General features: G+C 42.6%; 1 protein-coding gene across 2 annotated transcripts in view; it reads right to left on the bottom strand.

Annotated features, from left to right (window-relative positions):
- Positions 1-26,087, bottom strand: part of PIGX (phosphatidylinositol glycan anchor biosynthesis class X) — a 347,324-nt gene that overhangs the window by 321,030 nt on the left and 207 nt on the right. The window lies entirely within an intron of this gene.

Below are 26,087 nucleotides of genomic sequence, written 5' to 3'. Positions count from 1 at the left end.
TTGAGGTCATTTGCTTCTTGTTCTCCCTTTCATGTTGGTGTTACTGTAACTTCATCTTTTATCTGAAGTTCGTTCTCTTCCACCCTCCTCCTGTAGGCTTCCTCAATGAATTTCTCCAGTTCCCTGACTTCCTCCTCAATGTGTGTCTCATTCATGAAGTCTTCAGCTGTCCTGACTGGGTCCTCTATAGTGTAAAGTCCTTCTAGCTCCTCTATCTTGTCCTCTAGTCGCTTTACTTCCTTCTTCAAGCTTTTCAGCTCCTGACTCTGACTGCATACATATGACTGTCTCCCCGAGGGGAGGTAGTCATACATATGACAGTCTGTGCAGAACACTGGAAAGCTCATCTTCTGGTTTCCCCCTGCTTACATTGTCGTTCCTACTTTAAGATAACAATTAACAGTTTACATGTGACCTGCTGATGTTACGTATATAAGTGCCCTCTGTGTCTGCTTTGTGTCCTTTCTCTGTCCCTGCCTGCTGCTGGTGTCCTCTCTCTCTCTCTCCCTGCCTGCTGCTGGTGTCCTCTTTCTCTCTCTTTCTTTGCCTGCTGCAGGTGTTCTCTCTCTCTTTCTCTCGCTCTGCCTGCTGCTGGTGTCCTCTCTCTCTCTTCCTGCTGCTGGTGTCCTCTCTCTCTCTCTCTCTGCCTGCTGCTAGTGTCCTCTCTCTCTCTCTCTCTCTGCCTGCTCCTGGTGTCCTCTCTCTCTCTGCCTGCTGCTGGTGTCCTCTCTCTCTCTCTATGCCTACTACTGGTGTCCTCTCTCTGCCTTCATCGAGTGTCCCCTAGTCTTTTTAAATCTTGATGTAGTAAAAAAACAATCCACTCAGAATTTTGTAGACTTCAATCATATCTCCCCTGATCCGTCTCCTGAAAAGATCCTAATATAATTCAGTTTAAACAAGACCTAAGAAGCAGGAGCTAAATCCAAACTTGTTTACTTAGTTGTAACTCACCTTGCACTCAGATTTGAAAAAGGTGAACAATACATCTCAAAATCGATGCCACAGAGACCATTTCAACTCTATGAAACTCGCTTGTTTTGCACCTCCTGAATTATTCATTTTCATTGCAACTAATTGGTTATGAAGACATCTTCTGTCATCATTATATTCCAGTCACTAAGCAATGGTCATCGACCAAACTTCTCAAAATAATGTTTAACTCTTAACATAACATAGGAACATAAGAATAGCCATACTGGGTCAGACCAGCACCCTGCCTCCACAGTGGCCAATCCAGGTCACAAGCACCTGGCAGAAACCCAAATAGTAGGAACATTCCGTGTCACTAATCCCAGGGCAAGCAGTAGGCCCTCCCATGTCCATGTCAAAAGCAGACCACGGACCTTTCCTCTAGGAACCCGTCCAAACCCTTTTTTAAACCCAGATATTGTAACTGCTGGCTTACTTTATTTGCTCATACAAAAGCTTATTATGAAAGTTTATCTGAGTTGGATAGGGATTACTGTGGTAGAATGGGTAAAGACTGCAGGATAACAACATATTACGTACATGATGCTTCAGGAAATTGGACTTCTGCCAGACTTATTTGATTTTGGTTTTCAATTTTTTCTTCCAGTTTATGAATTATTTTAAATTTTATTCCACTGTTTTTACCCCTATTCTTTTTATTTTATTAACTGAATTCTATTGTTTAACGGTTCCTCCCTTCTATTCCTTTTTACATATTACTTTAATTCATTTAGATATCATTTACATAGATGGTGCTCCTATCTGTAAAGTTAGGAATTTCTATGAAATATTCTACATGCTTCTCTCCTCTCCATAGTCCTCCCTACCCTTCCTCTGTAATGTCGCCTAGAGCTTGTATAGGTATGTGCGACGCACAAATGGAAGAAATAAATAAATGATCTAAATTCAGTAAAAAATAAAATAAAAATCAGCTGGTTCAAAAAAAAAAAAAGGCCTGGACAAGTTCTTAGAGGAAAAGTCCACAATCCACCAAGTTCTTCACCTCCAAGTGCATGATCTTGCATTTTTTAGCATTAAATTTTAGGTGCCAAATTCCCCCCCCCCCCCTTGTTTTTCAAAACTGTAACATGGTTTATTGCGCCAGCCGCAGCAGTAACAGCTCCAACACTCATAGGAATTCTATGAGTGTCAAAGCTTGGCCAGTGCTAAAAACCTAGCTATGGTTACAAGCCCCCCCGGATTACGAGCCAAGGTGATAACCACAAAGAAAACTGTCTTAAGAATAAGGTCCTTGATGGCAACTGAGCATAGGGGCTCAAATGGAGCCTCAAACAGCCAGCACGTGGAGGACCATATTAATGTCCCATGAAGGAAACGCAGGACCTCTTTCAAGAATCTGGCCACCCTTCTATGCAATGCCAGGGAAGTGCCCTTTATTGTTCTCTGAAAACTGGAGAGGGTAGCCTCTTGGTCTTTCAAGGAGGCCAACAACAGCCCCTGGTCAAAACCCTGCTGCAAGATGCCCAGAATATCGGGAACATGAGCCCTCTAGGGAGACAGTGACCTCTTCCTACATCAGGTTTCAAAAACTCTCCAAACTTTTAACATAACCCAAGAATAAGAAGGACTTGCTGCAGTAGCACAGAAATCACCGCAGCAGAAGACCTGCGATTCTCTAAAAAACTCCTCTCAATGGTCAGACTGTAGACCAGAAGGAATCCAGATCCTCCATTTCTACTGGCTTTTGGTGGAGAAAACCCTGACTGCTGGGCAATCGCATAGGGTTGCTCACCAAGAGGCAGCTGAGGTCTATGAGGCCAATCCAGGGTCACTAGCAATACCAGAGGTGGATGACATGCAATCCTGCACAACAGCTGGCTTATCAGAGGCCACAGAGGGAAGACATACAGAGGTTCCTCTAATGATCAAGTTTGGCCAGGTCATCTACTCCTTGAGAGGCTGGTTCACTCTGTCAGCTGAAGTTTTCCCTACCTATACATACTGGCTGGAATGAATAACATCCATTTGTTCAGAACAGTACAGCTGACGCTAAGAAACTACTTTTAAGTGAAGATACATTTCCAAATGTGTCTTTTTTTCCATTTCTATTTCTCATGTAAAAGGTCAAACTTTTAATACACTATTTTCTTTCTTACCTTTAGCAGTAAGGTCTTCTATTATCTAAAATGAGCCAAGAAATTATTTAGCACAGCTGAGGTTGTCTCATCATACTGCTGAACACCAATAGTCTCATCCTAACTATCCATAAGCAAATGACATCAAAACAGCATTTGAAATTTACACAATCTATTCAAAAGAACATACAAACCTAGGTTACATTCCCTAATCATTTCTTCAGTTACTCAGACATCAATCATAATCATTGAGGGGAGAGTTCCCCAAACATCATTCAATAGTGATATATAAAAGGTAATTTTATAATTCGCAGTTTATGTTTGAAGGCCAAGTAGGAACCTATTTTATAACAGTACCTAGAGAGGGGTAGGCAATAAAAAGTAAACCCCTACAGTTTTTTGCAGTTATCTCAGCAACTGCTTTGAATTTCAACAAGAAATTTTACACATGTATTTAGTTATCATACCATCACATGTATGTATTATTATTAAACATTTAGGGATTCTTTTACTATGGTGTACTAACCAATTTATCACGCGCTAAATGCTAAGGCGCCCATTATATTCTATGGGCGCCTTAGCATTTAGCATGCGCTAAATTGGTTAGCGCGCCTTAGTAAAAGGACCCCTTAGTTATCTTAAGCTATGTTCATATTACAGACATTTTAGGGCTATCTAGTGATTTTGTGCATTAAAAATGCTTGAGCTAAAAAGCACAGTTACTTACCGTAACAGGTGTTTTCCAGGGACAGCAGGCAGATATTCTCACATGTGGGTGACATCAACCACGGAGCCCCGGTACGGATACTTTAAAAGTGCATCGCCACTTTAAAAAATTTAGAAATTTTGCGATAGCCTGCACCATGCATGCGCGAGTGCCTTCCCGCCCGACGTAGGCGCACGGCTCTTCAGTTCAGTAAGCCAGCTAAGCAGCCAACCAGGGGAGGTGGGTGGGTTGTAAGAATATCTGCCATCTGTCCCTGGATAACACCTGTTATGGTAAGTAACTGTGCTTTATCCCAGGACAAGCAGGCAGCATATTCTCACATGTGGGTGACCTCCAAGCTAACCAAAATGGGATGGTAGGAGTGTTGGTCTTTTAGGAAAAGAAATTTGATAATACCGACTGGCCGATAAAGATTCCAAACAATAATGCAAGGTGAATGTATGAACTGAGGACCAGGTAGCAGCTTTGCAGATTTCATGAATAGGAGTAGAACAGAGGAACGCTACTGAAGCTGCTATAGCTCTAACTTTATGAGCTGTGATCCAACTCTCCAATTACAGCCCAGCCTGAGCATAAAAGAACGATATGAAAGCAGCCAACCAGTTGGAAATCATTCTCTTGGAAACAGGATGCCCCAACCTGGTAGGATCAAAGGAGATGAAAAGTTGAGGAGATGTCTTATGCGGCTTTGTTCTGTTGAGATAATAGGCCAAAGCATGCTTGCAATGTAGAGTGTGAAGAGCCGTTTCTTCTGGATGAGGATGAGGCTTAGAAAAAAAACACTGGAAGTACAATTGATTGAGATGAAACTCAGTGACAACTGTTGGTAAGAACTTCGGATGGGTCCGATGTACAGCCTTGTTATGGTGGAACACTGTGGGTCCGCCACTAGTGTTTGAAGTTCACTCACTCTTCTGGCAGAAGTGAGAGAGATGAAAAAAAAACAACTTTCCAGGTAAGGAACTTGAGATGAGCTGTAGACATTGGTTCAAATGGAGGCTTCATCAACTTAGCAAGAACCACATTGAGATCCCATGTCACTGGAGGTGATTTCAGAGGTGGTTTAACAGTAAAAAGTCCTTTCACGAATCTGGAAACCAAAGGATGAACAGTGAGAGGTTTACCATCCACTGGTTGATGAAAGGCAGTGATAGCACTAAGATAGACTCTGATAGATGTAGGCTTGAGGCCAGAGTCATATAAATGAAGAAGATAATCCAAAACTAGTGAAAATGCGATGGATTTTGGATGATGATGATGTAGAAGACATCAGGAAGAAAAGTGTGTCCACTATTGTTGATAACATTCTTGAGTGGCTGGTTTTCTGGAAGTTTCTAAGATCAATCGAATAGGCTGAGAGAGACAAAGATCAGCAGAGCTCAGCCCGAACGAAAGAGACCAAGCTGTCAGATGCAGAGACTGCAGGTTGGGGTGCAGAAGTGATGCCTGACTCTGCGTAAGAAGCTATGGAAATATTGGCAGAGGTATGGGCTCCTCGATACTAAGTTGAAGTAGAAGGGAGAACCAAGGCTTCTAGGCCACCGAGGAGGTATAAGAATCCAGGTAGCCGATTCATGTTTGGCTTTGACAAGCATCTTTAGAATGAAAGGAATGGGTAGAAACGCATAAAGGAAGTTGTGTGATCAATCCAGAAGAAAAGCGTCCGCCTCCAGACACTGAGGGGGGTAGAGTCTGGAGCAGAAGCAGGGTAATTTGTTGTAATGGGGAGATGCAAACAGATCCCCTTGAGGAGTTCCCCATTGAGAAAAAATGGGATGGAAAGCTGTAGAATTGTGCGTCCACTCATGAGACTGAAGAATTCTGGTGAGTTTGTCTGCTAAGAAATTCAGATCTCCTTGAATGGGAACAGCTTTCAGAAAATGTTGCAAGCAATAGCCCACCTCCAGATTTTCTGAGCCTCTTGACAGAGGAGAGAATCTGTGCCTCTTTGTAAGGTGATATAGTACACGGCTACTTGATTGTTCATGTGAAGCAGAAGGACATGATTCATCATCAAATGCTGGAAAGCTTTGAGAGCATAATAAATCGTTCTGAGTTCCAAGAGATGAATGCAAAATTGTTGCTTTTTGGATGACGAATGACCCTGAGTTTGAAGGCCATCCAGATGAGCCTTCCAAGGATAAGTTGACATATCCCTGGTCTGAACTTTCTGATGAAGAGGAATGTGGAAGAGAAGATCTCTAGACAGGTTGGAAGAGTTCATCCACTCCTGAAGTGATTGTGTAAGAAAGGAGATGACAAAAATATGCTGCAAGAGAGGATCGATCGCTTGAGACCACTTGGAAGCTAGGTCCCATGAGGTGTCTTGAGATGGAGTCTCGCAAAAAGAGTCACGTGGACTGTAGAGGCCATGTGGCCCAGAAGAACCATCATTCGCCTGGCCAAGGATGACTGGAGCTGGATCATTTGATGATAAAGCTGAAGTGTCCTGACATTCTTGAGGAAGAAATACCCTGTAGAGGATCTTAATACGCTTTGCTGAGAGCGATGAAAACTGAACACCTGGAGGACCAAGTTGCATAAGTGTGTCCTGAAACTGCTGAGGGAGACATGCCGTGTGTCGAGCAGAGCTCCTATAAATTGAAGGTTTAGAGGGGATTGAAGTTGTGATTTGGGAATGTTGATCTCAAACCCCAAATACTGCAGAAACAAAATGGTGTGATATGATGCCAAGAACATACCCTATGAGCAAGGATCCTTAAAGAATCAAGCTTCGAGAGGAGAGGCTTGAAGTTACTGAGACCACAAGGTGGTACTATTAGCACCAGGCCCCTGGTGAAGAATCTCTGGATAGGATGCCCAGCTGAGAGGTCGAACCTTGTGATAGTGGTGAATGCCACTTGAAATCTGAGGAACTTTTCCAGGCCCTTAATACCCTGGAAAAGGGAGCAAAGCTGAGCAATATAAGAGTAATGGTGATGGTACAGTGCAAATAAGAACTAAGGAAAGTTCTATAGGCAGGGTGCACCAGAAATCAATGAGAAAACGTCTAGCCGATCGAGCAAGCATATGCTGCGATCAACAAGGAAAGAAAAAAAAAATTACACATAGAGGAAAAAAGGGGAAATGAGCCCCTGATGTCCAATGAATAGGGAAAAAACATCCTAAAAAGGATGTAGTGGCCTACTCCTCCCCTACAGCCACTCCCAAACCTCCAGCATGAAGAAAACAGGAGCATAGGAGAAAAAACATGAGGACAATGGATGCCTGCTGGAAGGTATGGCTAACATTGATGGTACAGTGGAAGACATATTTGAAGAAAAACACCTGTTTGCAGTAAAAACCCAAGGAAGGATCTGACGTGGCGGGAAAACTAACTTACAGGCACTACACCCCTGAGTTCCCACTACAGTATGCCAAAATGGTAAGAAAGCAACAGGAAAAAAGAGCCACCTTATAGGCTCGATACCCCATGGTGGAATCCTGAAGATATCAATAAACATCCAGAAGATAACATGCCAATCAACCCTTGGGCATAGACATAGAAGAAGTTCTGGAAGTCAACTGTGAAGCAACAAAAGAAACCCAACAGTGTCTGCAGTATAAAAACAGCAAGCAAAAACCAAAAAAGAAATTGCAGACTGATATGTACAAGATACAGGCAATGTTTATTTTACCCAATATTAAATGCGGTAACCAATACCACCTTTTTACAACCAAAAGACCCAACATGGTCGTGTTTTGGAAAACACGCCTTCTTCAGGGGTCCTAAGAAAATAAATAACAGACCTAAGAAATAGAAATACAATAAATACATTTCTAAAAATATATATGGTGTGCATAAATAATCATGAAAGTTTAATCCTTAAGGAAGTGCAAGTGCTCAAAGCCTTACAGATTTAGATATTATTGATTTTATGATGAAAGTGACATGAAATCTAAGAATCAAAAAAGGGCTAAATTAATTAAAGTAATGACAGTGAAAATTAGTGCAGAAATCCAAAACTTATCATAAAACACTGGAGAGACAAAGAAATAAAGAAATGATAAGTTGTGTCAAGAAAGAGACCGCTGCGCGTGAAAAACAATCAATAGTGCAAAACAACGCATATGCAATTCATGTGAATAAAGTGCAGCATGCTGTGCAGGAATCACATAAATAAACACCTACCATGGTAAATAAGGTAAACAACAAACCGCAATTTAAAATGGATAAAAAACTAAAATGAAGGCAAAGATAAAAATGAGTATTCATAAGAATAGTTATACATACATTAACAGTTAAAAATAAATAATTTATGTCATCCTTTATTGAAAAATATATATGTGATAAAAGATTCAAACTTTGTAAAAGTCCATATAAGAAAACTGTGACCAGCACTACTGAGTTGTAAAAACCAGGAAATTAAGACAAATCCGTATAGGGGTATATAGGAAGCTGTGTACAGTCATGTAATACCAAAGATATATTAAAAGCATCAATAGGAAATTTAAAAACATCTATAGGAGAATAAAAAATTAAAAGGTAAAAACATCTTGCTAATATAAAACTTTACATCGTGATTGCTAAGAGTCAGAAATCAATATAAACAGCTAAACACCAATGAAGCCATCACATAATATGATCTATGTAAATAAAAAGGAAAAAGAGATAAATTAAGCGATAGGAAGTCAAAACACCTCTTAACAACCGCCTGTGTGTGCAGTGTGTAGACCAGGTCTACAGCGGTCAAAATGGCAGTTAGGGAGGCAAAACTTCGAGTGGAAGAAATTCTGGCAAAAAACATTAAAAAGGGGGACAAATCCTTCTTCAGGTATATTAGTGACAGAAAAAGGAACACAGGCGGGATGTACGTGGAAGCAGATTCCGATAAAGCCGATCTACTGAATGAATACTTCTGCTCAGTCTTCACCTGTGAGGCACCGGGACACGGTCCGCAGTTGAAGGCAACACAAAGCACAGAAGACCCGTTTCAGAATTTTGAGTTCACACCAGGTGAAGTTTACCGTGAACTGGCAAGACTCAAGGTGAACAAAGCCATGGGACCAGACAATTTGCACCCAAGAGTGCTCAGGGAATTGAGCGATGTCCTGGCGAAACCGTTGGCTGAGCTATTCAATCTCTCCCTAAGTAAGGGGAAAGTTCCCCTGGACTGGAAATTAGCTAATGTCGTTCCTCTGCATAAAAAGGGTTGCAGGGCAGAGGCTGAGAATTATAGACCGGTGAGTCTCACATCAATAGTGTGCAAACTCATGGAAACACTAATTAAAAGCAAATTGGACATGATCTTGAATGAAGGGAATCTTCGGGATCCCAGTCAGCATGGATTCACCAAGGGTAGGTCTTGCCAATCCAATCTCATCAGCTTCTTTGACTGGGTAACAAGAAAGTTGGACTTGGGAGAGTCTTTGGACGTCGTGTACCTGGACTTCAGTAAAGCTTTTGACAGCGTCCCACACCGCAGGCTGCTAAGCAAGATGGAATTGATGGGGTTACGAGAGACACTAACTGCATGGGTCAATGATTGGCTGAGTGGCAGACTTCAGAGGGTGGTGGTTAATGGTGCCCTCTCTAAAACATCGGAGGTGACCAGTGGAGTGCCGCAGGGCTCGGTCCTGGGTCCACTCCTTTTCAACATATTCATAGGGGATCTGACTCAAGGGCTTCAAGGTAAAATAACACTATTCGCCGATGACGCCAAACTATGTAATATAGTAAGTGAATGCAGTTTACAGAATTATGACACAGGACCTGCTTACATTGGAAAGTTGGTCCTCAACCTGGCAGCTAGGCTTCAATGTTAAGAAATGTAAGGTCATGCACCTCGGAAGCGGAAATCCAAGCAGGACGTACTTCTTGAACGGAGAAACTTTAACTAGGACTTCAGCAGAATGAGATTTAGGAGTAATCATCAGTGCAGACATGAAAACTGCCAATCAAGTGGAGAAGGCTTCATCTAAGGCAAGGCAGATATTGGGTTGTATCAATGGAAGTTTCGTCAGCCGAAAGCCTGAAGTCATAATGTCGTTGTACAGGGCCATGGTGAGACCTCATCTGGAGTACTGTGTGCAATTCTGGAGGCCACATTACAGTAAAGATGTGCGCAAAATTGAATTGGTTCCACGGACGGCCACCAGGATGATCTCGGGGCTCAAGGGTCTCTCGTACGAAGAGAGACTGAACAAATTGCAGCTCTACACTCTTGAGAAATGTAGGGAGAGGGGAGACATGATCGAAACATTTAAGTACCTCACGGGACGTGTCGAAGTGGAAGATGATATTTTCTTTCTCACGGAACCCTCGGCTACAAGAGGGCACCCGCTCAAACTCAGGGGCGGAAAATTTCATGGCGACACCAAAAAGTATTTCTTCACAAAGAGAGTGGTTGATCATTGGAACAAGCTTCCAGTGCAGGTGATCGAGGCAGACAGCGTGCCAGACTTTAAGAATAAATGGGATACCCATGTGGGATCCCTACGAGGAAATTGGGTCAGTAGGGTATAGACAGGGGGTTGGTAAGCAGAGTGGGCAGACTTGATGGGCTGTAGCCCTTTTCTGCCGTCATCTTCTATGTTTCTATGGATCGACGATGCAGCGCAGAGTAGCTGTCCAAGCAAAAAGAATGCCGCGGGAAAACAAGGGGGGAAAAAGAGGACAGGTAGAGATGTGGACAGTCGTGATTGGCCAAGGGGCGTGTCCAAAAGACAGAAGAGAGACTGACAGTGCTGTCATTCAATGGGTAAAGGGGTAATGAAAATCATACCCCAAGTGATAAAACTAAGTCAAAGAGCAAACAGCTGAAAGGAAAATAAAAAGGCTAATCGATAGAAATTAAAACAAAATGAAATGGAAGCATGTCAAAAAAACAGACATAAGGTGTGATATCATGGGAACCAGGTAACATATCTCAGATGCAATGGGAACAGAGCTGTGTGTCTAGATCAGGGGTGTCCAATGTCGGTCCTCGAGGGCCGCAATCCAGTCGGGTTTTCAGGATTTCCCCAATGAATATGCATGAGATCTATGTGTATGCACTGCTTTCAATGCATATTCATTGGGGAAATCCTGAAAACCCGACTGGATTGCGGCCCTCGAGGACCGACATTGGACACCCCTGTTCTAGATATTGCTGGAGAACAGAAGTCATGGAAAGGTTATACCTAATACAAAAGATGAAAAGAATTTGGATAGAAGTGACTAATAGCTAATATGGAACGACAACAGCATTTGTTAGTTGCAATATTTCTTATTTTGGGACACCTTAATGTCTCATAAAATAAATGATGAATACAGAGTCAAAATAGCAAATCATAAATGTCAATACTAACATACCCTATGACGTGACCCGTATATAAGGTTATATGAAGTAAATTGCTTGATATTAGAAACACTGGAAACAACAAATATATACGTACATAAATTTAATCACATGATATAAGAATGCTAAATATGAAATAAATGCTGGAAATTAAATCAAAGAGAGCTATAAAAAAGGACGGTAGTCAATCTCAAGATTCAGTCCAGCAGGGGTAATGGTAAGTTCAAATATAGCTCTTTGTTCAGCTTGCATAAGAATATTGTCAATATTTCCCCCTCTCCATTTTAACTTAAAGGTCTTAAAGACAAAGAAACGAAGGTCATTGATAGTATGACCAAGTTCTATCCAGTGTCAAACCAAGGGTGCTGTCATAACTTCCCTCAATATACAACTTCTATGTTTGATTATTCTGGTCTTGATTTTTCTTTTGGTTTTGCCAATATACAGAAGTTTGCAGGGACACATAATGATGTAGATCACTTGTTCGGTGTTACAATCACTGCTGAAGTTTAGATAGTACTTTTTGCCAGTTCTCAGATGTGTGAAGGTAGAAATACTGATGGAATGTTGGCACACTGAACATAAGGAACAAGGTTGATGACCTGTGTGATCAACTTGGACTGTGGTAGTTGGCGGAAGAGCAGAAGGCACCAATTTATCTCTAAGGTTCGGATTCCTGGTGAGCGCAATTGTGGGTTTAACCCCTCTAAAACATTGATGTAATTCCAAAATCTTCCAATTGGCCATAACGATACGTTTAACCTCATTGGACAGGTGTGAGTGTCTCAGGACTCAAATGAAATCTGGTGGTTTGCGATCCTTGTTCCCAGTTTGAAGTAAATTTTCTCAATGTTGTGATTTGGATCGGTGGTAACCACTGTATATATCTTCCAGTGGATATCCCCTTTGAACAAACCTTTGGGCCTGTAGTAAGATTTATGGTGCACTAATCAGTTACATAAACAAATACGTGCCTGTTAGTTTTCTAGGGAAGACCATAATATCTCATCCAGGTTCAGCTATCTTTGCCTACTTACACGACACCAGACCCAGGCTAATGAGAAATACTTTTATTATGAAAATAGAAAAATATAATTCATAAGCCAGCAGCAATAACTAATTATTGTTCACAAAATATCCGATTACATATATGAAACTCAGTACATAATGATTACAACACACTTGTTAGATAAATAAGTAAAACTAATTCTTACACTCTAAATAATTCCTTATAATAATAATTCCTGATTAGCAGCATCTATTACAAGTTATCACCAAGAGTAGCTTCACTTCTCCTTATCCCGAACCACAATAGGATTCATTTATCTAACCCCAGCTGATAAGATAATAGAATTCCATATTCTCACCATCCAATTAGGCCTTGGTACAAAATCAGGTGAAAGGGAAGACATTCTCTACTCAGCACTGAAGATAAGAATTCTTTTGGTACCGGAACAAGAGTTCGTCAGCCACTGGAGAAGCTGTAACGTAGGTTGGCAGCAAAGGTTTCCTTTATGTGATGGAATCCAGATCTGTTCAAAGGTCTGGTTCTCACTCTCAGGCAGAGAGTCACAAGAGGTAACTTTGCAGGTCTTAATTATTATAGAAGAAGTGCATGGAGAACACCTATGATAAGATGCGAGTTCACCCACATCCTAACACAGACTAAATTATAATTAGCATGTTTCACTTGGATCTCGTCAGATGACCTCTCCGGACCAATCCAAAAACAGAACTTAGATGAATAGCCTTTCTGTATAGAGTCTCGTACAGGCTTCTGATCAGAGGCGCCTTCATTAGATAAGAAGCACAGGAGCAATAACTCCCCCAAAATTCCTGAAATTCATGTGATCAGAAATTTCTTTTCGAACTCAGCCACATATAGATTAGCAATATCTGGTGCCATAGATGCTCCCTTGGCTGTTCCCTTGATTTACAAAAAAATACTGATCTTGAAAGCAAAAATAATTTTATGTGAGGGCCATAGTGGCCACAGCAATAATGGGTATGTTCATGAGTCTCCCTTCCTCTTAATGTATTTTCTATGACTTGTAAGGCCTCCATTTGTGGAATATTAGTATAGAGGGATTCGATATCCAGAGTGACTAGTATCAGATCTTCTAGATCTGCACCAAACTCGTCCAAAATGTTAATCATATGAGTGGAGTCACGTATGTAAGAAGGAATGAGTGGTACGTATGGTCTTGGAAAGAAATCAGTGAAGTCTGATAAGGGTTCTAAAACTGAACCATTAGCTGAAATTATGGTAAGTTTAGGTAAGACATATATTGTAGGGATTACTGGATGTTCATTTATCAGGAACTGTTTTTCCTTTAGGGTGATATAACCTGCACCGTAGGCGGTGTTGACCAGTTCTTTGATATCTTCCATAATATCTGACGTGGGGTCTTTATCTAAAGGCACCAGTTCCCCCAAATGCAGTTCAAACCGGGAACACCACCCTAGCTCTCATGACATAATTTTTCACCTGTAAATAGGGAAATAGATCCCCCGGCTCCAACTGATAGTGAGCCTGAACCTCAGGGAAACCTTTAATAGTCTCCCCCTCCAAAATATGGCCAAAACAGTGCAGACCCCTGTGCTCCCAGCATTTAAAAATGCCCCCTCTCTCCCAGGTCAAAAATCATCCGTAAACAAAAAGGGAAGAAAATGAAGCCCCTTAACCTTGCCCAATAACTTCTGGGATGCCCCCTTCCACACCTGCAACATCCACCTAGTGAAGGGATTGGCAACAGCAACCAAATCCTTTTCTCCTAATCCCACCCACGGGAGATAGCTTAATACCCCAATTCCCCCCTAACAGCCCTTGTTCCACCTGTACCCATAATTTGACTGGAGTGACATGCCAATCTACCACAGCCCTAATCTGTGCTGCCCTATAATACTGTTCCAAATTGGGAATACCCAAGCCCCCTTCATCTTAATGTCTAATCCCCCCAAATAAACTGCAAAATGCTCCCATGCCAACATTGGAAATACACTTTAGGGATTTCAATGGGTAATACTTGAAATAAGTACAAAAATCTAGGAAGTACATCATTCGCACTACCTCCATTCTACTCATCCAAGAAAGATACAATTTATCCCATCGAGCAAAATCTTGCCCTAAAGAAGCGACCAGTGGAATATAATTAAGTCAAAACAAAGAAGACTAATCAACCCCCATCTGAATCCCCAAATATTTAATAGGACCCCTCACCCTTTGAAAGGGAACTCTGCACTGTATCTTCAGGACTGCAGAAACTGGCACCAAAATATTCAAAATCTCCATTTTAGTCTTATTAGCTTTAAACCCCGACAGTCACCCATAGGCAATCATAAGGTCCTGAAGAGCCAACAGAGACCCCTCTGATCCCTTTACTATGGCTAAAATATAATCCGCAAATAAAGATAATTTGTGTTCCTCCCCCTGTAAGCGGAGGCCCCGTACATCACACAACTGTTGTATAGTTTGCGCTAAGGGCTCAATCACCAAAGCAAAAGGCAATGGGGAGAGCGGGCACCTCTGCCGAGTTCCCTATGAAGCTCAAAGGGTATAGAATAAGCCCCATTGACTTTGACACAAGCCATTGGCGTATGATATAGAGCAGTGGTTCCCAAACTGTCCTGGGGGACCCCCCAGCCAGTCAGGTTTTCAAGATATCCCTAATAAATATGCATGAGAGAGATTTGCATACCTGTCACTTCCATTATATGCAAATCTCTCTCAGGCATATTCATTAGGGATATCTTGAAAACCTGACTGGCTGGGAACCACTGATATAGAGTAAGAATCCAGGAAATAAAGCGCTGTCCCAATCCCATCTGGTGCAAAACTGCCCCAATAAACTTCCAATCCACATGGTCGAAAGCTTTTTCAGCATCCACTGCAACTGCTACCAAGGAGACCCCGATCTCTGCACCTGCCAAACCAAATTCAACACCCAACGTATACCATCCGCCGCCTGCCTCCCCCCAATGAATCCAACTTGACCAGGATGAATAAGCGATGGAATGTGAGCAGACAATCGACCAGCAAAGATACGAGCCAAAATTTTCGTGTCTATGCCCAAGAGTGAGAAAGGTCTATAACTACCACATAAAGTAGCATCCTTCCCCGGTTTCAGTAGAATCGTAATCCCCGCTAATCTCATATAAAAAGACAACTGCTCCCCATCTTTTAAAGAATTGAATAATCTGGTCAACAACGGTGCCACTAAGGGGGAAAATTTCTTATAAAATAACCCCGTAAACCCATATAACCCAGGCAATTTTCCTGGCTTCAACTTTTGAATGTCTGCAATACCTCCTCCACTGTGATATCCCCATCCAACCCCTGAGCAGTGAGGTCACACAATCTGCAGGCTCAAGTCCTTCAAATTTGCATGTATCTCAGCCTCTGACCCCTGATACTCAGGAGTATAAAACTCCTGATAAAAATCCCGAAATCTTTGTTGAATCCCCGCCTCATCTAGCAAAGTGGTTCCATCTGTGGACTTAATAGACAGAATGTTAGTGTGAGATTGCTGCAATTTAACTCGATGAGCCAGTAGTTTACCAGCCCTATTCCCAGATTCAAAGTATTTGAGACACAGTGTATCCAGGTTAAATATAATAGCCTCATCTTCCAGTTTCCCCAAAGCCATTCGAGTTTCTTGAATCTGTATCCTGAGCTGATCCCCCTCTTGTGTCGTTCAACCAACTTAAGCAGGGTACACCTCAACTGTTGTTCTTCCCTCTGCCGCTTCTTTTTCCGATGTGATGCCAGACTAATAAACTCCCCCTGTAATACCACCGTCAAACTCTCCCAAATTGTCATGGGAGAAAAATGATCAATATATTTTTTTTTTAATTCTTTATTTAAATTTTAAACTTTTGACATTTGACCTGATCAATATTATGGTCTAGAAAGTCGTAGATCTCTTGTTCTATCTACCGAACTATCTGGGGTTCACACAACAGACTATCATTTAACTTCCAATAAGTAGCTCCCACCTCTCGGGGCTCCCTAGCTCACATCCATCCAAAGAGGAGCATGATCTGACCAAACAATACTATCAATCTTGATATCCAATAACTTCCCCCCCATCCTTTGTCCACACACAACAGGTCTATAAGGGTATATACTTCATGTACAGAAGAATAATAAGTGTAATCCCGTTCCATATAATGGTGCAATCTCCATCCATCTACCACATTGAGGACATACAAAAATCTTTTCAAACATTTCAGATCATATTTAAGTCTATCCCCGTCCTTACCCGTGGAATCCCAACTAGGGTTAAAAACCAAATTAAAATCTCCTCCAACCACCAAATGACCCACCTTTACCGACAATATTTTGGGTAGCAGTGCTTCAATAAACTGACCCTGTTTTGAATTGGGCATGTATAAATTAACCAGCGTTACCTGTTCCCCATTGACTACCCCAGCCCATATAATCTACCTACCCCCCTCATCCCTGAATTCTCTCTCAGGCACCATCTTCAGATGCTTAGAAAATAAAATCCCCACCCCAGCTTTCTTGTTTTCCAACCTATTAGATGCCCAGGTCCGAAAGGGATACTCCCGAAACTGAATAAGTTTCTCCCCAGCTTTCAAAAAATGAGTTTCCTAAACAAAACATATATCAAAACACAGACAGAACACTGCGGTCAAGTTGATCTTTGGAAAACGCAAATTTGATCATGTTTCCCCCACTTCTGGCCAAACTCCACCGGCTTCCAGTAATTTCCAGGGTTCACTTCAAAAGCACCTGCCTGGCTTTTAAGATCCTTCACAGCATCCTCCCTCCCCTAATTCCATTATCTTGTAACTCCTCTAGTCCTGACACCGCCAGGCCCACCCAAAAACTTAAACTATCCTTCCCCTCGCCACAAGGTATTCTCCATGCGGGAAAATTAGGAAAATCTCTCTTCTTCAGAATCAAAGGACTTTGGAATAATCTTACTGTTCCACTACGGAACCTAGGCTCCTTCCAACTATTCCGTAAGCACCTGAAAACTTGTCTTTTCACAAAATTGTAATGCTCTTTTCCCCCTGCACTCAACCTCCTACCCCATTATTCTATTCCTTCTTATTTTAAGCTCTTGTAAACCGTGCTGAGCTCTATAATTATGGAGAGGATGTGGTATATAAACTTAAGGTTTAGTTTAGACAGTTAGCTTCCTTCAACAATTGACGAGGCATAGTGAGCCCCTTAACATTCAAACTTCCCACTCTTAACCTATGCCCCCCCCAACGTCCTCCAAGTAACTCCCACCACCTGCCTTCCCCAATCCCCCCCTCAGCCAACTTTCCCCCCTCCCCAACCCTCAGCCCAACCAAGCCCTCCTCCCCACCAACCCCACACTACCAACTCCCTCCATGGCTTCAAATGACTCAACCAATCCGCCATGACACCCTCCATAAGCCCATCCCCCTTCTTCATACATCCCTCCAGACTACTCATACACTCCCCCCAAAGCACCATGTTCCCCTCACACAACCATCCTCATTCAAACTATTTATTTCTTCAATGAGACAAAATAAGTCCCAATTCCAACAATGTAATAGCAAAGAAAGTACTCCAGATGCCACTGTGTGCAGCTCGATCCGTCACTGGCTCTTCCTCCACTGGACCCACACTACGCTGCCCTCAGCTCCTGTTCGACACCTCCTTCCACAGGAATTGCTCCAATGTGCGCTCAGCCTTCTTCCCCGGGGTAGGATCTCATGAGGCCAGCCAACCCTCCTTCTACAGTAATGCACTCAGCTCCGCCACTGTGGTCACCCTCTTGTGAACACCATTAAGGGTGACCAGCAGTCCAAATGGAAACAGCCATCAATACCGGGCATTCTGCCATTTCAGCATCTCCATTAACGGCCAGAACTCCCTGCACTTTTGCAGAGTTATAGCAAACAAGTCCTGAAAAATCTAACCCCCAAGTCCCTGGCCTTTCTCACCAAGCGCTCTTTATCTGGGAAATGATGGATGCAAGCTATGATGTCCCTCGGAAGATCACTTTTCTTCAGTCCCAGCGTCCGATGGGCCCTATCTACCTACAACAGGCAAGGGGGCTACCTCGGTCATCTCCTCCTCCAGAAACATAAAATGGTAAAGGGCATCTCCATAGTCTTCCGTGTCCGGGGACATCATGGATGCGCACATTATTTCTTCTGGACCTATTCTCCAGGTCCTCTACTTTAGATTAACAGTCCTCAATATCCTTCTGCGTCTCACCCATGGCGGTGGTGAGTGCTTGCACAGCCACTTCCTGATCCCCGATCCTCCGCTCTGTGTCCCCCCACTCGCCCCAGCAGATCTGCAAAATCTTGATTTCCTGAACTGCATCTTTAATTTTCCCTTTCCTTTTCACAGCCACAATTTCATTTTTTATATCATAGGCCCACTGCTGTAAATCCGCTTTCGTGATGGCCGCCGCCAAAGACACACACCGCAGCCTCGGGGAACATCCCTGTTCTGATTCAACCTCTGAGGCGCTCTCTCCCGACTCATGTGCGGACATGCTTTAAGTCCCGTGCACATGTCGGAGGCCTCCCGAAACGCTTCCACTCTCCAGCGGCCGCCTGGCCTCAGTTTTCTTTTTAGACGGCATTATCGAATGCTCCCAACTCTCCGGTCCACAAGATCTGGCTGTATCGCCACAAAAGCTCCAAAAGCAGGGGAGAACAGTAGGCCAAATGCTACGTGAAGTCAGACCAAAGTCTCTAACCCTCCATCTTGTCGGTGACATCACTGGAAGTCTCACAATTTTTCCTGTTGAAGGATACGGCTTTTTATGGTGCACTTTTGAAGAGTGGAACACCTCACACAGTTCAGCATCCGATGCTCTGGACCTAGGCACTGAAGCATCAGCTGTGAGGATCCGTAAGGGAAATAGTGTGAGAACACCGGCCGCACTTAGTTAAAAACCCATCAATGGGCATGACATGGATGGGAAGACCACCTCAGCTAAATTTAATTTGATGGCTGAGTTGATACACAGGGCCCCACCGGTAAACCCGCTGGACGGCTGAAGAAAAAAAAGAAAACTTTTCTTTTTTTTTCTTTTTAAAGTTTAAGTAAATAAACAAAATGAACGAAGAAAAGAAAGAAAGAAATGTGAGAGCGGGAAGGAAAGGAAAAAATTTCAACGAATGTTGAAAAACGCGACTTCTTAGCTCTGCGGAAAACTAAGAACTGAGGAGCCACATGCCTACGTCGGGTGGGAAGGCACTCGCACATATGCAGTGCAGGCTATCGCGAACTTTCTAAATTTCTTAAAGTGGCGATGCACTTTTAAAGTGTCTGTACCGGGGTTCCGTGGATGATGTCACCCACATGTGATAATATGCTGTCTGCTTGTCCAGGGATAACACAGTATAACAACATAATTCAAACAATACAATTAATGTGTCAGAATTTTGCAGTCACTGTCATTTCTCAGAGTATCCACCATCCCCAGCTTTTACACAGACCTTCAGTTGTTTTGGATAGCTAATTACATCCTTCTCGATAAGTCCCTGTAACAGGGTGTTGTAGTGTGCAGAGGTAACAACAGAAAACTCATTTAGAAAGTAATTGCTCTGGACTCATTTCAAATAGGACAATAATTGCTGCTTTATTTAAAAGAAGGTTGGCACTGTGTAATTATAAATTATTTTATTAGATATCAAAAATACTTAAGACATCTGGCATGCAAGTTATAAAAATAGTTACAAATTCTTCTAATGATTATTCACAATATATTTCTGAAATACTAAAGTAGATACAAGAAACTTTATATGATATTTAGATAAATTTCCTGATAAGAACTATAAAACAGCCACTATCTCTTTAGCTAAATTAATACTTGTGCCAGAAGTAACTAACCCTTAGCAAAGAAAATATCAGTGACTACTAACCATACATACTCGAATATAAACCTATCCGAGTGTAAACCAAGATAACAGTTTCCCCCCAAAAAGGGAAGAAACTTAACTCGAGTATAAACTGGGGGGGTTATATTTTGTCTGGCCATACTCTACTGTATCTCTATGTTCTCCCATCCCCCTAGACCAACAACACTCCTCTTCTTTTCCCTCCCTCCTCCCCTGGGGTCCCCCCCAACACTGACACCAGCACAGCAACCAACATTTCCACCTCCAACCTCCTCACAGCAACCAACATTTGTTTCCGAACCCCCCCCCCAACTCCGATGCCACAGCAACCAACATTCTCGCCCCTCCCCGATCATCTGATAATCAGCTCTTCACTTACCGGCATTTGCTGGGGTACCCCGACACTGACACCAGCACAGAACCACCACATCCAACCCCCTCGCAGCAACCAACATTTCTTTCTAAAAACCCGATTCTGATGCCACCACCACAGCAACCAACATCGAGTGATTCTTGAAAAACCGCACATGCAAATGAGGTTCACGGAGGGTAACCAAATTTGCATGAGATGAGCCGCTGGTGATAGCGATCAAAACATGCGCAGGATAGACCACAAAAAAAGGCATAAATGCGCATATACTAGGAAAAGCTACGTCATTGTGTCAATCATAGGTGTGCCAGTGCTATTGAATGGAAGAGGGAGGGGAGGGAAGGTGTCATGTATGTGCGTCAGTTCTCAACACTTACAGCCAAGAGTGTGTTCTCATTCCAACCCTCCCCCACATCATTTGATGTATACACCCAATGCTTTACCCTAATACTGTAAATGCCCTCTGTCCTCTCCCCTCCCAACAGTCTGCATATGCCTGATTAACCATTTACCTCTAAAACATTATGATTGTATTGTTTCTACCCTACAATATAGAATGTCCTGTACTCCAAACACTGTGAATGTACTACTATGACCCATTATGAGCTCCTGAGTAGGATGGGATATAAAACTGAAATAAATAAATAAAATGAAATATGCCTTTAATACACACGTGCAAAACTACTATAATTTATGTGGTGTACTTTTTAAAAAATTTATGATGAGCCACAACTAGAAACGCACGTCTGAGATGTGCTTTGCACAGTACCAGCACCTTCGGACCAGCTGGTAATTTTTGATAGTCAAAAGCTGGTGCTGCGCTTGAAGAATCACCCAGCAAAGATAGAGAATTGTCCAGAGTGCTTATTTAAATATTGATGAGCTTATTTTACTACCAGTTTAATATTCATGACATCATTATAATATATTTGCATGGCAAACTTGGAGTCTGCCAGGAAGCTCGGAAAGACCACAATGAGCCATTTTGAAAATGGTAAAATGCTGCCATGCTAAACCTGCTGGAGCCGGTTTAGCAAACATTGTTAAAGACACGGTAAGTTTTAAGAATCTGCTCCTCAGTTCCAGTACACTGATTCTGATCACCAGTAGGAGGAGATTTGAGCACACCTCCCTGTGTGCTAAGAACATAAGAGTTGCCGCTGCTGGGTCAGACCAGTGGTCCATCGTGCCCAGCAGTCCGCTCACGTGGTGGCCCTTTGGTCAAAGACCAGTGCTCTAAATAAGTCCAGCTTCCTGCATATGTTCTGGTTTAGCAGGAACTTGTCCAACTTTGTCTTGAATCCTTGGAGGGTGTTTTCCCCTATAACAGACCCCGGAAGAGCATTCCAGTTTTCTACCACTCTCTGGGTGAAGAACTTCCTTACATTTGTACGGAATCTATCCCCTTTTAACTTTAGAGAGTGCCCTCTCGTTCTCCCTACCTTGGAGAGGTGAACAACCTGTCTTTATCTACTAAGTTTATTCCCTTCAATATTTTGAATGTTTCAATCATGTCCCCTCTCTATCTCCTCTTTTCAAGGGAGAAGAGGCCCAGTTTCAACAATCTCTCACTTTATGGCAACTCCTCCAGTCCCTTAACCATTTTAGTCGCTCTTCTCTGGAACCTTTCAAGTAGTACTGTGTCCTTCATGTACGGCGACCAGTGCTGGATGCAGTACTCCAGGTGAGGGCTCACCATGGCCCGGTACAGCGGCATGATAACCTTCTCCGATCTGTTCGTGATCCCCTTCTTAATCATTCCTAGCATTCTGTTTGCCCTTTTCGCCGTTGCCACACATTGTGCAGATGGCTTTATCGACTTGTCGATCAGAACTCCCAAGTCTCTTTCCTGGGAGGTCTCTCCAAGTACCGCCCCGGACATCCTGAATTCATGTATGAGATTTTTGTTACCGACATGCATCACTTTACACTTATCCACTTATCCACAGGATGAACTGAGAGCAGTAAACGCCTGGATGAGGCAATGGTGCGAAGAAGAGGGCTTCGACTTCGTGCGAAACTGGACAACGTTCTGGGGAAGAAACAGGTACTATAGAAAGGACGGCCTACACCTCACCAAACAGGGAGCGAGAGTCCTGGCTGAGAACATGAAGAAGTCCATTGAAAAGGCTTTAAACTAAAGATCAGGGGAGAGCCGACAGTCGACAACCAGTCGATGGCCCGGACACCAGGATATCCTGAGGAGGAAACTTCAAGTAACCGCACAGATATAGGGCAAGAACATGATGAAACTACAAGAGGCAATGAAAAAGATCAAATGGATACTAAAAGGGATGCGAGGACCACTAAATCCAGGAAATTAGCACAAAATGATCTTAAATGTATGTACATGAATGCCAGAAGCTTAAGAAACAAAATGGGCGAACTGGAAGAGCTAGCAAAAAGAAAGCAACTGGATATCATAGGAATAACAGAAACATGGTGGAATGAAGAGAATGAATGGGACACGGAATTGAAAGAATATAAACTATACAGAAGAGATAGGATTGGGCAAAAAGGGGGAGGTATTGCCCTGTATGTCCAAGAAGAAATAGAGTCTATTAGAGAAGGGGAGACGGAAGTAAATGGTAAACTAGAGTCCCTCTGGATAAAGATTCCCAGACAAAAAGAAGCAGACATAAAAATTGGCCTCTATTATCGACCCCCGAGACAGATTGAGGAAACAGACAAAGAAATGATGGAGGAAATCAACCGTAGATGTAAATCAGGAAATGTAACGATCATGGGGGACTTCAACTTTCCGGGGATAAACTGGAAACTGGCAACGTCAATCTGCGGCAGGGAGATAAAATTCCTGGAAACGATAGGAGATTGCTTCCTTGAACAAATGGTGGGACAACCGACAAGAGGAAACGCAATCCTGGACTTGGTCATGAATGGCATTACTGGAAGGACAACAGATGTAGAAGTTGCGGCCCCTCTGGGGACAAGTGATCACAATATGATCAATTTTTCCATTGGCATCGGAAAAGGGAAACCAATCAAGACTAAAGCCACAACCTTTAACTTCAAAAAAGGGAATTATGACAGCATGAGAACCATGGTTAGAAAACGGCTCAAGAAGGGGAAAGCACAAATCCAAACAGTTGATCAAGCATGGTCTCTTCTGAAAAACACCATCATAGAAGCACAGAATCTTTACATACCGAAGATATCCAAAGGAAGGCGAAAAAAGGTCAAAGGAGAACCAGCTTGGTTATCCAAAGAGGTGAAGGATGCAGTGCGGGAAAAGAGAAAATCGTTTAAAAGATGGAAATGAGAAAAAACGACCGAGGCCTGGAACTGTCACAAAATCGACCAGAAAAAGTGTCATATAGTGGTAAGAGACACCAAAAAAGTCTATGAAGAAAAGATAGCGAAAGAAGCCAAAAACTTTAAGCCCTTTTTTAGATATATAAAAGGAAAGAAACCAGCAAGAGAGGCAGTGGGCCCTCTTGACGAACAAGGAAGGAAGGGTCAATTAAAGAAGACAAACAGGTTGCCGATAGGTTAAATTCATTTTTTGCCTTCTGTCTTCACAAATGAGGACACTGCAACAATGCCAGAAACAGGGAGGATATTCACCAGAGGCATAGAGGAAAGCCTCGCAACAGTAAATGTGGAGTTGGACATGATATATTTTCAGATTGACAAACTAAAGAATGACAAATCCCCTGGACCGGACGGAATTCACCCGAGAGTATTAAAGAAACTTAAGGTGGAAATTGGGGAACTATTGCAATCCTTAGCTAACATGTCAATTAGAACCGTGAAAATACCAGATGACTGGAGGATAGCAAATGTCATCCCAATTTTCAAGAAAGGATCAAGAGGTGAACCGGGAAACTACAGACCTGTGAGTCTCACATCGGTTCCTGGGAAGATAATTGAAGCAATAATTAAGGATAACATTGTACAACATCTGGAAGATCACAACCTATTAAGAGCTAGTCAACACGGCTTCAGGAAAGGGAAGTCATGTTTGACAAATTTACTTCAATTCTTTGAGAAGGTGAACAAACACATGGATAGTGGACATCCAGTGGACATAATTTACTTGGACTTCCAGAAAGCATTTGACAAGGTCCCGCACGCAAGGCTTATGAGTAAATTACTAAGTCATGGAATAGGAGGAGAAGTGCACAGATGGATCGGCAAATGGTTAGAGAACAGAAGGCAGAGAGTAAGCATAAATGGGAAATTCTCGGACTGGGAGAAGGTGACTAGCGGCGTGCCCCAGGGCTCTGTTCTTGGGCCCATCTTGTTCAATATTTTTATAAATGACCTGGAAGAGAAGACAACATGCAATATAATCAAGTTTGCAGATGATACAAAACTATGTCGGGTGGTTGGCTCTCAAAGGGACTGCGAGGATCTTCAGAAGGATCTGAACCAGCTGGAAAAGTGGGCGATAAAGTGGCAGATGAATTTTAACGCAGACAAATGCAAGGTAATGCATCTGGGAAAGAAAAACAAAGAACATGAATATAGGATATTGGGTGTGACATTAGCCAAATGCGAACAAGAAAGGGATTTGGGAGTACTGATAGACAGAACCCTAAAGCCATCGGCTCAATGTGCGGCGGCAGCGAGGAAAGCAAACAGGATGTTGGGCATGATTAAGAAGGGGATCACGAGTAGATCGGAAGACGTCATAATGCCACTTTACAGAGCAATGGTCAGACCACACTTAGAATACTCTGTCCAACAATGGTCTCCATAGCTTAAGAAGGATATAACTCTGCTGGAGAATGTGCAGAGGCGAGCCACAAAACTTGTCAGAGGTATGGAGAATTTGAGCTACAAAGAATGCCTCAGAAAACTGGGACTGTTCACCCTCGAAAAGAGAAGACTGCGAGGAGATTTGATAGAGACTTTTAAAATATGAAAAGGATTTGCTAAAATTGACCAGGAAACAGCATTACTGACATTTTCAGATGTGACATGGAAACTGAGTGGCAGCAGGTTCAGGACAAATGTCAGGAAGTTCTGTTTCACACAACGAGTGGTGGGTGCTTGGAATACTCTCCCAGAGGAGGTTGTGGCAGAGAGTACTGTTCAGGGTTTCAAGCGCAAGTTGGATGCACATCTTCTTGAAAATCACATCGGGGGATACGGGAAATCCGGGTCTCCAATAAGGAGCACCTAACTGGGCCTCCACATGTGCGGATCGCCGGACTAGATGGACCTAGGTCTGATCCGGCGAAGGCGTTTCTTATGTTCTTATGTTCTCATTTGCCATGTCACTGCCCATTTCTGGAGCTTGATTATGTCATGTTGCAGATCTTCGCAATCCCCCTGTCTTCATTACTCTGAATAACTTTGTGTCGTCCGCAAATTTAGTCACCTCACTGTCTCCCCTTGCCTCATCCCTTTTCTCTGTACCAAATGCTCTGAAATCTATGCATACTTTTAGCCAGAGTGGAGAGCGCTGCAGTTTTAAACATTGAGAATTTATCCATACTGCTTTCACTCTGTTTTTATTTATTCTTTTAGAAGCACCAATTAAAGAAAATATTTTGTACTGCTTTTTTCCGATCTGAAGTGATATGTCCACTAGGCAGACTAAGGTGATATCAGCTTTTGTTTTCCAGCATCCTATCCTCCCTCCCTTTACCCTGGGCATCATCGGAAACTACTCTTGAAGGTATATAACTTAGAAAACACTGTGGCATGCTATTAATATTTGCAGCCTTCATATCACAAATCTGTACCAACTTGTTAAATAAAGCTCGCTCTGCTATTCAAGTCTCCAAAAATGTTTATTACATTATCGGAGC

The sequence above is a fragment of the Geotrypetes seraphini genome, chromosome 9 (genome assembly GCF_902459505.1).
Source record: "Geotrypetes seraphini chromosome 9, aGeoSer1.1, whole genome shotgun sequence".
Taxonomy (NCBI): domain Eukaryota; kingdom Metazoa; phylum Chordata; class Amphibia; order Gymnophiona; family Dermophiidae; genus Geotrypetes; species Geotrypetes seraphini.
Note: the sequence above shows the minus strand (reverse complement) of the source record. Positions and strands in the feature narration are given on the sequence as shown.